This window comes from Schistocerca serialis, chromosome 8, assembly GCF_023864345.2.
Source record: "Schistocerca serialis cubense isolate TAMUIC-IGC-003099 chromosome 8, iqSchSeri2.2, whole genome shotgun sequence".
In the NCBI taxonomy this organism is placed as follows: domain Eukaryota; kingdom Metazoa; phylum Arthropoda; class Insecta; order Orthoptera; family Acrididae; genus Schistocerca; species Schistocerca serialis.
In genome coordinates this window covers 313,242,511-313,255,193 of record NC_064645.1, presented here as the reverse complement: position 1 = coordinate 313,255,193, position 12,683 = coordinate 313,242,511, and positions in this window count along the sequence as shown.

The following is a 12,683-nucleotide window of genomic DNA, read 5'->3' as shown; positions in this document are numbered from 1 at the left end:
TCAGTATTTTTTCTTACTCTCTGAATTATCAGGGAGCAAAACTTGTTCCATATCATAGCAGGGATGGTACAGTAATCAATAATATAGGATGAATCAACAAACAGTATAAGTTACAAGAAATTAATTATTATTTATTTATCAATAAAGCGTTTCACATGATTCAGGCATCTTCGGATTGGACTACACAAAATATACATTTTATTAGGAGTGGCGTCACCTCATTTGGCAAAATTGGAATTACTGTCAAGAAGTTGTAACACAGTTTACTGATATTAGGTGGTGTTACGCTCGTGGAATACTGAGCATACAAAATGTCCCTAAATAGATCTGTTACCATGTAATCGCGTTGGAGATGTAGTCGTTGAGGTTTATTACTTTTTACCTTGTTGTTTCGGCCCAAATCTGTAAATAAATTACCCAAAATTTATAAACGACTAGTTTCATAGAAGTTTTATACATCTATTCTGTTTTGTGTTCATTGCACTATGTTGCTTGTCTGAACAAGTTATCCTGTTGTTATTTCTTTTCTCATTGTGTGTAATACATTTATTTATGACAAAGCTGGTCACCGGGTTTGATCATTGTGCGACCAGATTCCGTTCTATTTCTTTATAGGATACTTTGCAATGTTTCTGGATATTTGACGAGGGTAACTATTAGCTGGGACGCTTTGTATGCAAATTTGTGTCATGCCGTTTATAACAATTATTTTTTGTAGACCAATATAAAGATGCCTGAATCAAGCGAAAGGCGTCAGTGGCAATTAAATAATAATTACAATCCTGCAACTAATTCATATCACAGAGTTTTACAACAATTAAATAACGTCACTCGTTTGTGGCGATTCAGCAAACATCGTTTATATGCAAATACCATGTGTCATCGTAATTTTAAACGTTAACTGTGACCTGTCTGGATCTTCTATTGTATTTTTTAAATGATGTGGATGCTAGTGCACAAAACATCTATTCTTTTGTATCTGGTTGTGACCACTTGTGTTGTTATAATTAAATGTAGCCTCTTCACTTAGTGATATACACCGTTCTGCAAAACTGAAGGACGACATAAAATAACACAACATGTTAAGAACTCGGTGATAATGAATGGCAATGAGGGAGAATATTGCCAGAGGTCTACCAGTCGTGCACAGAAATTTAGACGTCACATGCTGCGACGTCAACGTGACTATAACGGCATATGGGGCTGACCTCACAAAGCGAGGTACTTGAAGGATCGGATAAACACAATGTGTACCAAACAGAAAGCTGTTATGGTGCATTGTGATGGTGTTCCGTATTACAGTATGGGTCGGAGATGTTGAGATGGTGAAGAATCATCGAGAAATTAGAAGTAGGACGAAATGTCACTAATGTAGCCCAAGAGTTTGGTATTGAACATAGTACTATTTCATGTGCAAGGGGAGCGTTCCGAAACAAGGACACCGCTGTCCGAAGGAGAAGAAGTGGTCGACCCTGGTCAACGACAGTACCAGATGTCACTATACCGTGCCACACACGAGAACTGACGCACTTCAGACAGGGAGTGTAGTTGCAGCCCCATTTAACAGCGCTGTAAGGCACGCAATCTCACCCCCACAGCGACTGCCCTGGTGTGGTCTGTTTTCCCGATGAACCTTACGTTGTGTTTCGTTGGCACCTGCACATCGGCGGCACGTTCGCAGTGGTGCGAAGCGTATGAAGACTGGACCAATGAGGAGTGGGTCATGTGCCTTTCTCGGGTTAGAGCAGATTCAGTCTGAATACATTTCTGGACGTATCTTCATGTGACGAGAGTTGTACGAGGTGCATTCAAGTTCTAAGGCCTCCGATTTTTTTTCTCTGGACTGGAAAGAGATAGAAACATGCGCATTGTTTTAAAATGAGGCCGCGTTCATTGTCAGTACGTCCCAGAGATGGCTTCACCGTACGGCAGATGGAATTTTACCGCCAGCGGCGAGAATGAGAACTGTTTTAAATACTTAAAATGGCGACGTTTTCCTTACTTGAACAGCGTGCTATCATTCGTTTTCTGAATTTGCGTGGTGTGAAACCAATTGAAATTCATCGACAGTTGAAGGAGACATGTGGTGATGGAGTTATGGATGTGTCGAAAGTGCGTTCGTGGGTGCGACAATTTAATGAAGGCAGAACATCGTGTGACAACAAACCGAAACAACCTCGGGCTCGCACAAGCCGGTCTGACGACACGATCGAGAAAGTGGAGAGAATTGTTTTGGGGGATCGCCGAATGACTGTTGAACAGATCGCCTCGAGAGTTGGCATTTCTGTGGGTTCTGTGCACACAATCCAGCATGACGACCTGAAAATGCGAAAAGTATCATCCAGGTGGGTGCCACGAATGCTCACGGACGACCACATGGCTGCCCGTGTGGCATGTTGCCAAGCAATGTTGACGTTCAACGACTGCATGAATGGGACTTTCTTTTCGTCGGTTGTGACAATGGATGACACGTGGATGCCATTTTTCAATCCAGAAACAAAGCGCCAGTCAGCTCAATGGAAGCACACAGATTCACCGCCACCAAAAAAATTTCGGGTAACCGCCAGTGCTGAAAAAATGATGGTGTCCATGTTCTTGGACAGCGAGGGCGTAATCCTTACCCATTGCGTTCCAAAGGGCACTACGGTAACAGGTGCATCCTACGAAAATGTTTTGAAGAACAAATTCCTTCCTGCACTGCAACAAAAACGTCCGGGAAGGGCTGCGCGTGTGCTGTTTCACCAAGACAACGCACCCGCACATCGAGCTAACGTTACGCAACAGTTTATTCGTGATAACAACTTTGAAGTGATTCCTCATGCTCCCTACTCACCTGACCTGGCTCCTAGTGTCTTTTGGCTTTTTCCAACAATGAAAGACACTCTCCGTGGCCGCACATTCACCACCCGTGCTGCTATTGTCTCAGCGACTTTCCAGTGGTCAAAACAGACTCCTAAAGAAGCCTTCGCCGCTGCCATGAAATCAAGGCGACAGCGTTGTGAAAAATGTGTACGTCTGCAGGGAGATTACGTCGAGAAGTAACGCCAGTTTCATCGATTTCGGGTGAGTAATTAATTAGAAAAAAAAAAATCGGAGGCCTCAGAACTTGAGTGCACCTCGTAAACATATGTTGCACCCAGCAGCACTGTCGAACATGATCATTTTCGTTGTCCAGATATTATGGTGTGGGGAAGCATGATGTATCAAGGGCGTAGTGACCGCCAAGTCTTTTACCAATGTACATTCACCTGCCAACGTTATGTGGGTGTTTTCGACAGTGGATTCGTCCCTGATTTAATGTTTGTGTACGATGATGCTCGAAATCAGGCGCAGTTCTGTTACATTTTATTCATCGGGTATCTACGACCCGTAATTTAGAGACAGCGGTCATTAGGTGGTGTTGCTGATACTGTTCGATCACTAAGAGGCAGATCATGGTTTCGTGTCTCATGAAAGAGTTCGCTTCAGAAAGGAGAATACTGGTTTGCTTAACACCCAAACTGAGCACGACGCAGGAGTGAAATAAGGGAAAGACTTATTGCTACCAAAAAATCAAGATTACGGAGGATCACCGGGACAAGGAATTTATCAAAAGCGAACATGGCGGTGCGGCAGACAAACTTATCGTCCTGTCAACCTCACCCACTAGTGCAGAAGGAAATGGTGGAAATAAAAGAAAGATTGAAAAGAGGGATTAAAACTTAGGGTGTAAGGATATCAATGGTAAATTTTATGATGACACTGCTATCCTCAGTGAAGACTGATTACGGTACCTGAAGAAGTACAGAATAATGATTGAGAGTAAACCGTAGAAAGACGAAAGTAGGATTAGAAACGAGATTAATGGTAACTTAACACCAGAACTGCTACCTTGGAAGCAAAATAATGCATGACAGACGAAGGAAGGAGGGCGTTAAAATTAGCTTACCACGGACATAAGATGCATTCCTGGTCAACAAAAGGCCTTAATCTGACGACAAAATTTTTGAGAATGTACGTTTGGAACACAGAGGTCTATATTAGTGAAAAGCAGACTTCGGGAAAAGTGGAAAAGAAGAAAATCTTAGCATTTGAGATGTTGTCCTATAGCAGGAGGGCAGGATGGTGGGGCGTGTGTTAAGATGTCAGGAAATAACTTGTACTAGAGAGAGATGTATAGGGTAAAAACTATAATGGGAGAGAGAGATACATCGAATAAGTAAATTAGGGCGTGAGGTGAGACTTATCTTAGACGCTAAATTAAGTAATGGCAAACCTAAGTTTATAGCATTTGTAGATTTAGTGAAAACCTTTGACGATGTTGACTGGAATACTCTCTTTCACATTATGAAGATGGTAGGGGTAAAACAGAGGGAACGAAAGGCTATTTATAATTTGTACAGAAGCCATAAGGCAGTTACAAGAGTCGAGGGGTACGAAAGGAAAGCAGTGGTTGAGGATGGAGTGAGACAGGATTGAAGCCTATCCCCGGTGTTACTGAATCTGTGCATTGAACAAGCAATAAAGGAAACCAAAGAAAAATTTGGAGTAGGAATTAAAATTCAGGTAGAACAAATCAAAACCTTGAGGTTTGTCGATGACATTTTAATTCTGACGGGGACAGCGAAGGACTTGTAGTAGTAGCTGAAAGGAATGAACAGGGTCTTGAAAGGAGGCTATAAGATAAAGAACAAAACGAGAATAATGGAATCTAGTGGCATTAAATCAGGCGATGCTGAGGAAATCAGATTAGGAAATGAGACAATGTAGTAGATGAGTTTTGCTATTTCGGCAGCAAAATGACTAAGCATGGTCGAAATAGAGACGATATAAAATATAGACGCTTTTGCAAGGAAAGCGTTACTGAAGAAGAGAAATTTGTGAACATCGAGTATAGATTTAAGTGTCAGGAAGTCTTTTCTGGAAGTATTTTTATGGAGTATAGCAATGTGTGGATGTGAAACATGGACGACAAACACCTTAGACAAGAAGAGAATAGACGCTTTCGAAATGTGGCGCTACAGAAGAATTCTGAAGATTAGATCGGTAGATCACATAACTAATGAAGAGGTGTTGAATAAAATTGGGGAGAAGACGAGTTTGTGGCACAACTTGACTGAAGAAGACATCGGTTGGTAGGACACGTTTTGAGGCATCAAGGGATTAAATCGTAGATGGAGACCAAGAGATGAATACACTGATTCAGGAGGATGTAGGTTGCAGTAGTTACTGGAGATGAAGAGGCTTGTACAGGACAGAGTAGCATGGATAGCTGCATCAAACTAATCTTTGGATTGAAGACAATAACAACAACAACAGCAACAACAACAACAGGTTGTAACTGCTACTGTGCGATGAAGAGGTTGGTAAAAGACAGATGCTCCTGGTGGGTGGTATCGAACGAGTCTGAAAAATTTAAAAAAAAAGTTATGAAGACAGCGTGCGACCGCATCAGACACTGCAGGTGGAGGACTCTTGGAACGAGAGTATATTCGTTGAATGAATGCTCTGGCCTGTCTATTCCCCAGACGTAAATGCATCGAGCACGTTTAGGATGCCATGAGGAGATTATCACAGCACGTCCGCATGACCCAAACGACAATCGAGCAGTCGACAAGTGACTATAATTAAGGTCCGAAAATGCGTCGTTCTTATCAAAAGAAGAGAAAATACACAACGTGAATGGTAGTAGAAGTCCTTTCCTTGACGGTAAATAACGTCATGAATTGTAAGTTTTTAGTACCTTTGTCTTACGTGTATATTTTGGCATATTTAAATATGAATCACTATCAGAAAAACAACTTTACTTTACTGCAGAGCTAAGTAAGATTTCATTTTCAATTTTGTTATCATGTTCGAGCAACCGAACGTGCGCTGTCACAGCCAGTAAGGGATCAAAGTTCGCATTCTAATCTCAAACTGGCGGTCGATACTAAAACGGAGGAGAAAAAGCACTAATTCCATTCTTTCTGCTGTCGACCATTATCGCACGGCGATTGCCAAAGGAAACCAGAGCGGTAACCTCGAGCTTCTTGCTTCCGATAATTAAAGAGTTCTCCCCACTGCGGAGGCGGACATTTGGAACTCGTGCATGGCAGCCAAAGTTCTGAGACAGGCCGGGGCCGCCGTTACAAGGCGTCTAATGAAAACTCGACGGGTCGCTGCCCATTAGAGCCGTGGGTCGCTAATGGGGCCCTCAAATTAATCCGGCTGAAAGCCGCGGGCGGTTAATTGATATGATAGCGTCCAGCTGCGGGGGAAGCCGATCTGGCTCCATTTTCAGGGCCGACGCCAACCCAGGAAGGACCGTGGCCGCAGCGGTAGCTACCCTTTCCAAAAAGGCGGCAGTTGTCTATGTCTCCGACAGAGACCGCTTCACCTTCTGCTGCGACCGGGATAATCGTGCACGCACAATATGGTGTCAACTGAACACCGCCTTTAGTAAATGGTCAAATACTGCTAACTTCGCATCGAACAGTTATATCACAATTCTCCTAAAGCTCTAAACAGCTGGTTCCTAGCATTTCACTATAACAGGTGTGCTCCACAGATCACTATGTCACGAAAACTAACGTACCGTCTCTGACGTCAGAGTAAACCATCTCGAGTCAGATCGAGCTCACTGAGGCATACACGTTAGTGTAATGGCTAAACCATATATTTACAGTGTTTTAATACGTTGAATTGTGTTATCTGATTGCTACACACATTTCATAGAAAATTTGTTTGTTTGGTTGTTTTGTTTTGTGTTTTGTTGTGTGTGTGTGTGTGTGTGTGTGTGTGTGTGTATGCGCGTCTGATGAGATAACTAGTTTTCGAGATCTTTCTCAGGAATATCACGGGCCCTGGAATAGTTTAAAAATTCCTGTGTTCGTTATATCTTTGATGTTTAATTCTTTGATCATATTTCACCATGACATGCACAGCTATTCAGGGTGCGTGCAGACAACCTCAGAGATTTCCATGCCGTCTTCTCTACTGTCTTATCAACTAACGCTGTCCCTCATATCTCTCCTCGACCCCGTCGCTCTTGTCTGAAACCCCATACTCTTAGAGAACTGAATATCATCTCCTGCATCAAAAGACAGTTAATGACACGTCTACCAAAACAACAATAAGGATTACCATTGTCCCTGAACACACTCGTTAACCTTTCACATCCTTCTTTCCCACCACAACTCTTTTTTTCCCAGTATTCTTAGCTCTCTTTACTTAAAACTCGCTGTATCTGAAAACATCTATCTTGTGTACCTGTAAATTCTCTTTACATCTGCCACTATCATTGTTGTCATGATTCTTATCACTATTATTCTCCTTGCTGTTATTATTATTAGCACTATTCTGCAGCATAACAAGTGTTGGCAATATTAACTTTATTAGTTGAAAATCAATATTATTTACTCGCATTCCCATTTCAGACACCCAGATCATGTTAATACCATTCGTCATACTGAAATAGACATATCCGACGAAACTTTAATATAAAGAAGGAACTGCACGTATGAATCCTTGGTCCGTCGTAAGAGAGGGCTTGATGACCCTAATCACATCAGGTTAAAGAACTAAAAAATAAGGATAAATGAACTATTGTGACTGGTTTCAGTCAAACACGCCCATCTTCAGTCCAATAACTACGTGGTAACATGTGGAGCTGGTACACAGAGCAACTGTAGATCCAAAAACGTACCAGTTAACAGCTGTCTACAAAAATTTGGAATGTTATGGTACCGAAAAATGTTAAAAAATAAGTGGACAAACAAAGTACGAAATTAATATGGGTAACACTAATAAGACTATGTGAGGAAAGAGGTATATGGGAGATACCTTCCAGAAGAAGGGACAGATGCAAGATATGCTATGGCATCCAGGAATAGTTAACGTGATGCTGGAAGAAGTAAAAATTTGGATATGCTAAAAAAAATGAAATAAAAATAAATAAATAAATAAAAGAAAATGTGGTCTGGATAACATTTCCTACACCTTAAGGCAGACACTCAACTTACATCATTTACCGCAACCGTGGATGATGTAATCTGGTTTGCCAGCTTTAATGTGCATGAAATATTATTCAGACCATTTTTATTTTACCCATCATGTAGTAAGGGGACACTTAAGTTCAAAACATGCAAAATAGAGTTTGAGGGGATGTTCACTTTACGTAGAGATGAAACCTGACACCAGAGAGAAAACGATGCAGAGTAGCGTCATATCTGTGAAGAGACTGATTGCTTGAGAAATGAAATAACAAATGCATCCAACAAAAGTGTCTGCCATGTAGTCATGGCTATATTAAACAGCTCAAACAGTAGAATTAGTCTATAAACCAATATCAAAGACAACGTTTACGTTATTTGTAGTGTACAAAACTATTGTTGTTCTGTTGTTTGACTTTTAAATTCAAAAGACCTAAAATGAACAGATATTCAAAATTACAACCTGAATGGAATGACGCAGTTTTTTAAGACTGTGATAACAGAGGAAACAGAGTATACATTTATCTTGTATCCTGGCCTGAAACGGAGACTGAACTTGCTGGTTTGTCTTTTCATTTTCACATAGAGAATGAGCGAGTTTCACTTATTAGTGCTGTTAGTTTCATGCTAAAATACCTATCTGCTTAATATCAGAAAATGTAGGGGAGACTGGGCCAGGTTATCCCAATTTACGATTTATAATTTTTGAAAATAGGTTTTCACAGTTTCTCTTTCTATCAATAGTGTCTGTAGTAACATGCGTCCCTGATTATATGTACCCACTAACGTGAGCGAGTGGCGGCATATTGCTTTTCAGCGGAAAAGTTCTGCCAAAATAAATTTTTGTGAGAACCTGCCTCATTCTTGATTTAGTTATCAAAGATATTGGTGTTCGTTGCCATTCGTTATTTAGATCAGAAAACACGAACTATTTATTCGTAGGAGTGTATTTTGAGCTATGAAAGCAGATGACGAATGTCCAGAAGAACACGGATGGTCACAGGGAGGAAACGCTGTGGAGAGTTTCGGTTATGGCACTGCAGTGCAGACCATCAAGAGAGGTGTGATTTCATTGGTGCTGTAACTGCAATGGTGGGGTTGTTTGTTGCCAGAGTTTTGAAATACCAAAATACAGTGCGGCTATGTGCACCATGACTGGTGAAGTTAGAGTATTATAATTGTAGTTCGGAAGAAGCACTCCGAGGCAACGAGAAAATAGATGGTACCATAACTATACAGAAGTGTGTTTGCAAGGCATTTACATGGTAGCATGTAAGTGTACGATTATTGTTTTGTATTTAAAACCACATTGAGGTTATTGGGAGATCTTTGTGCGTAAGTGATATGCCATAGTACTCTTTGCATGTTTATGCCCTTTTCTTGTAGATTCTATAGTAGGTTATGTACCTAGGTATACCGTGTTGTCCTATCTGGGATATAGTGGAACTGTGTCAGTAGTGGACTGCAAATCAGTCTTCTGACCCATTCTGCTTGTTGCTGTTTTATGTGGTGAGCTCTTGTAAAGTCATTGTGGGTAGCAGCTACTCATATATTGTTTCATTTATAAAATGAGTGTTTAGGGTAAGTTTTTACGATATTTTATCTTTTCCCACCGTGCAAATCAGTTTATTTTATTACTGTGGGGCGAGTAATAAGTTTGTTTCTCTATCACATTATTTGTGATGTGAAGTTAATTGTTATAGCAGGCTGAGCGTGAGGGTTTGTTTTACTTGTAAGCGCTTTGGTACAGTAAATTGTTGTTCAATAAAAAAAGATTGATTAAAACCCATGTTTGCACAACGTGCAACCAAATTCTACTCCCATCCAAATTCTGCAGCACAATTATGTACACTGGACCCATTTTCCTTAGCTTTGCTAAAGGAAAATGGTTCAAGATACAGTAAAAAAAAAAAAAAGTGGTCATTGTCATCTTCTGGCCTAAGGGATATTTTCCGTTTCTTGTTTTCATTTTCTTTCTCATTTTTTACATTTAAAAGTTGTTTTCAAATGTTTTTCTAAACAGACAGACTTCTTTACTTGCACGTTCAACTAGTTCTTCATGCTTTCTTTTATCTGGTGAATCTTTTAAAACTACAGTATCTCTTTTCAGAAATTACTTCCATCTGTATTTTGCCTGTCACCTGCCTTTAATAAACCTCCTAGTATGAATTCTAACTTGTGCACAATAAACAGGAAGGTTACACATCAAACTTTTGATTTGATTTGGAATTACACTGCAGCAAGCATCGGCAGCTTAAAGGCGCATTCCTTCTTGTTGTCATCGTAAAAAGCTATTCCTTTTTGTAAATGATCAACAAGGGATGAAGACCGAAGTATCTTTTTATTCAGAGATTCATTTTTAGAAATTTTCTCAAAATACCCAGATGAAGTACGATAAACTGATTTGATAATCATCTACGGTTTTATGAACTTCTCATCTTCCTCATTTCTGAAACAAACAAAAAAGCTATTAAAATCCTGCCAGGATATTTTGTCATACGAGACAACTATCTCTGAAATTTTTGTGACAACCAAACCAAACACACATATCACACAAAATCCAAGTTGGATAAAGAGACCTAATCTCAATGTTGGTACAGAAGAGGATCGTGAAACATCATAAAATAATTAGGAAATGGATAGGATATAGATTTCATAGAATAAAGAATGAATGATGATAGTTAATTTATCCATAAATGAATGTGTGACAGCGTCACAAAACCAAACAATAAAAATTTATACATATTCTTGAATATATTTTGTGATTAAGTACATTTGCTTTAAAAAATATATTTACTCTCAAAAGTTTCCCAAGTCCGACCAGATGATTGGACAGCTAACACTGCCATCAGTCACTAAAATGTCATCAACCGCTTCCTGCCATCTGTCCAGTAAGCTACAGAGAAACACATTCCACAGTTAAAGAGGATGAAAAACAACAAAACTCGATATTTCCGGTTAATGTTGGAGGAGAACTCAGTTTTTTTTTATTTCGTAGTAACCGTTGTCCATGACCGCTTCGTCTATTAGACATCTCTAACTGACCAATTGCCCCAGACCCTACTAGGCAGCCTCTTCCTAAACGGTCTCTGTACACTCGCTACACAGCAGCATCCAAATACGCGATAGACTTACATGTTTACTACAGACAGTCAAGGATACGCTCTTCTGAGCGCTTCCTGAGTTTTCCACACAGAGAACACCGTACTCATCGCTGACGATAAACTAAACCAATCTCTGTCCGAACAGGCCTTGGAAGATCCGACAGTACCGACCAGCCGCCGTGCCAACCTCAGCCCACTGGCGTCACTGGATGCAGATGTGGAGGGGCATGCGATCAGCACACCGCTCTCCCGGCCGTATGTCAGTATACGAGACCGGAGCCGCTACTTCTCAATCAAGTAGTTCGTTAGTTTGCCTCTCAAGGGCTGAGTGCAGCCCGCTTGTCAACAGCGCTCGGCAGGGCAGATGGTCACCCATCCAGATGATAGCCCAGCATGATAGCGCCTACCTTCGGTGATCTGACGGGAACCAGGGTTATCACTGTGCGCCCCTGGGGACCGAACTCGCCTCCTGCACTCTACAGGGCCAGCGACTGACTCCTCGATTTTGCCAGCTACTCACAGATCCACAACATTCTTTTCACATACAAATGTTTTCGTCAATCAGCCTTCTGAACAGAAAGCAAACACTACTATTGAGCATTTCCTGTTAAAGCTCATTGTACTACTGTAAAGTGCTGCTGCCTGTCGACACTTTCAGTAGTTCGTTTCCAAATGATTCTTCGGAAAAGCTGCCATTCTGTAGGAAATGACTTTCAAAACCTCCCTGTCGGGCTAGACAACCACCAGTTAGGGGGATTAAGCAAGACCATTCACCTCAGTCCAGGCACGAGTGCACGGCCGGGACAACTGACTCTGTCGTTCACAACAGTGACCGACATTTGCCGATGGCTGCGGCCAAGAAATGATCCGCTACATCTGGTAAACTATGATGTTTTCTGATGTATGTAAAATATTGAATGCGTCCAATGCTGAAACTGAGAGTTGGAGAGGAAAATGTTATGAAATATAAATGGAAAGAGGACTGAAAGAAAAATGAAAGGAATGCGAAACTTATGAATTTCGACAAAAAACACAAGAAAGGATGCTGCTTTTAAGCAAGAAAAAGTAACAAGGAACGTTGAAAGATGAAATATAATTTTAGATAAAATTAATTTTAGCACTGAAGTAATACAGGTTGTTTCAAAATGAATATAATGGTTTTAAGGCCTTTTAGCATTTATTACGTTCACCTCACAAATATGAATAATACATCAAATGAAAGAGCAACTCAAAAGCTTTGTTTGTACACATTTACGCAAAGGGAAGGGACTGGAACGACCAAGAGTAACAGAAGAACGTGCTGAACGAGTGGGAGCCTTTCACGCGTAGCACCCAGAGATAATTTCGGATGGCTAGTCGTGATTTAGCATTTCCAATGATGTCTCTGTGGAATCCTTTAAGGAGACGCTTACAACTACGTCCTTATCGTCTGCAGTTGTTACAAGCTGCAAAAAGCCTACATCGTACGGTTTGTGTGTCAACTTTGCAAACTAAACGTTGCTGCATTATAATGAAGATATTCTGGATCGTGTCGTATTCGTTGATGACTTGACATTTCTCCTAAATGAACACTTGTAAGAAAAGCTGTTTCAGCTACTCTTTCATTTGATGTATTATTTATAACTAA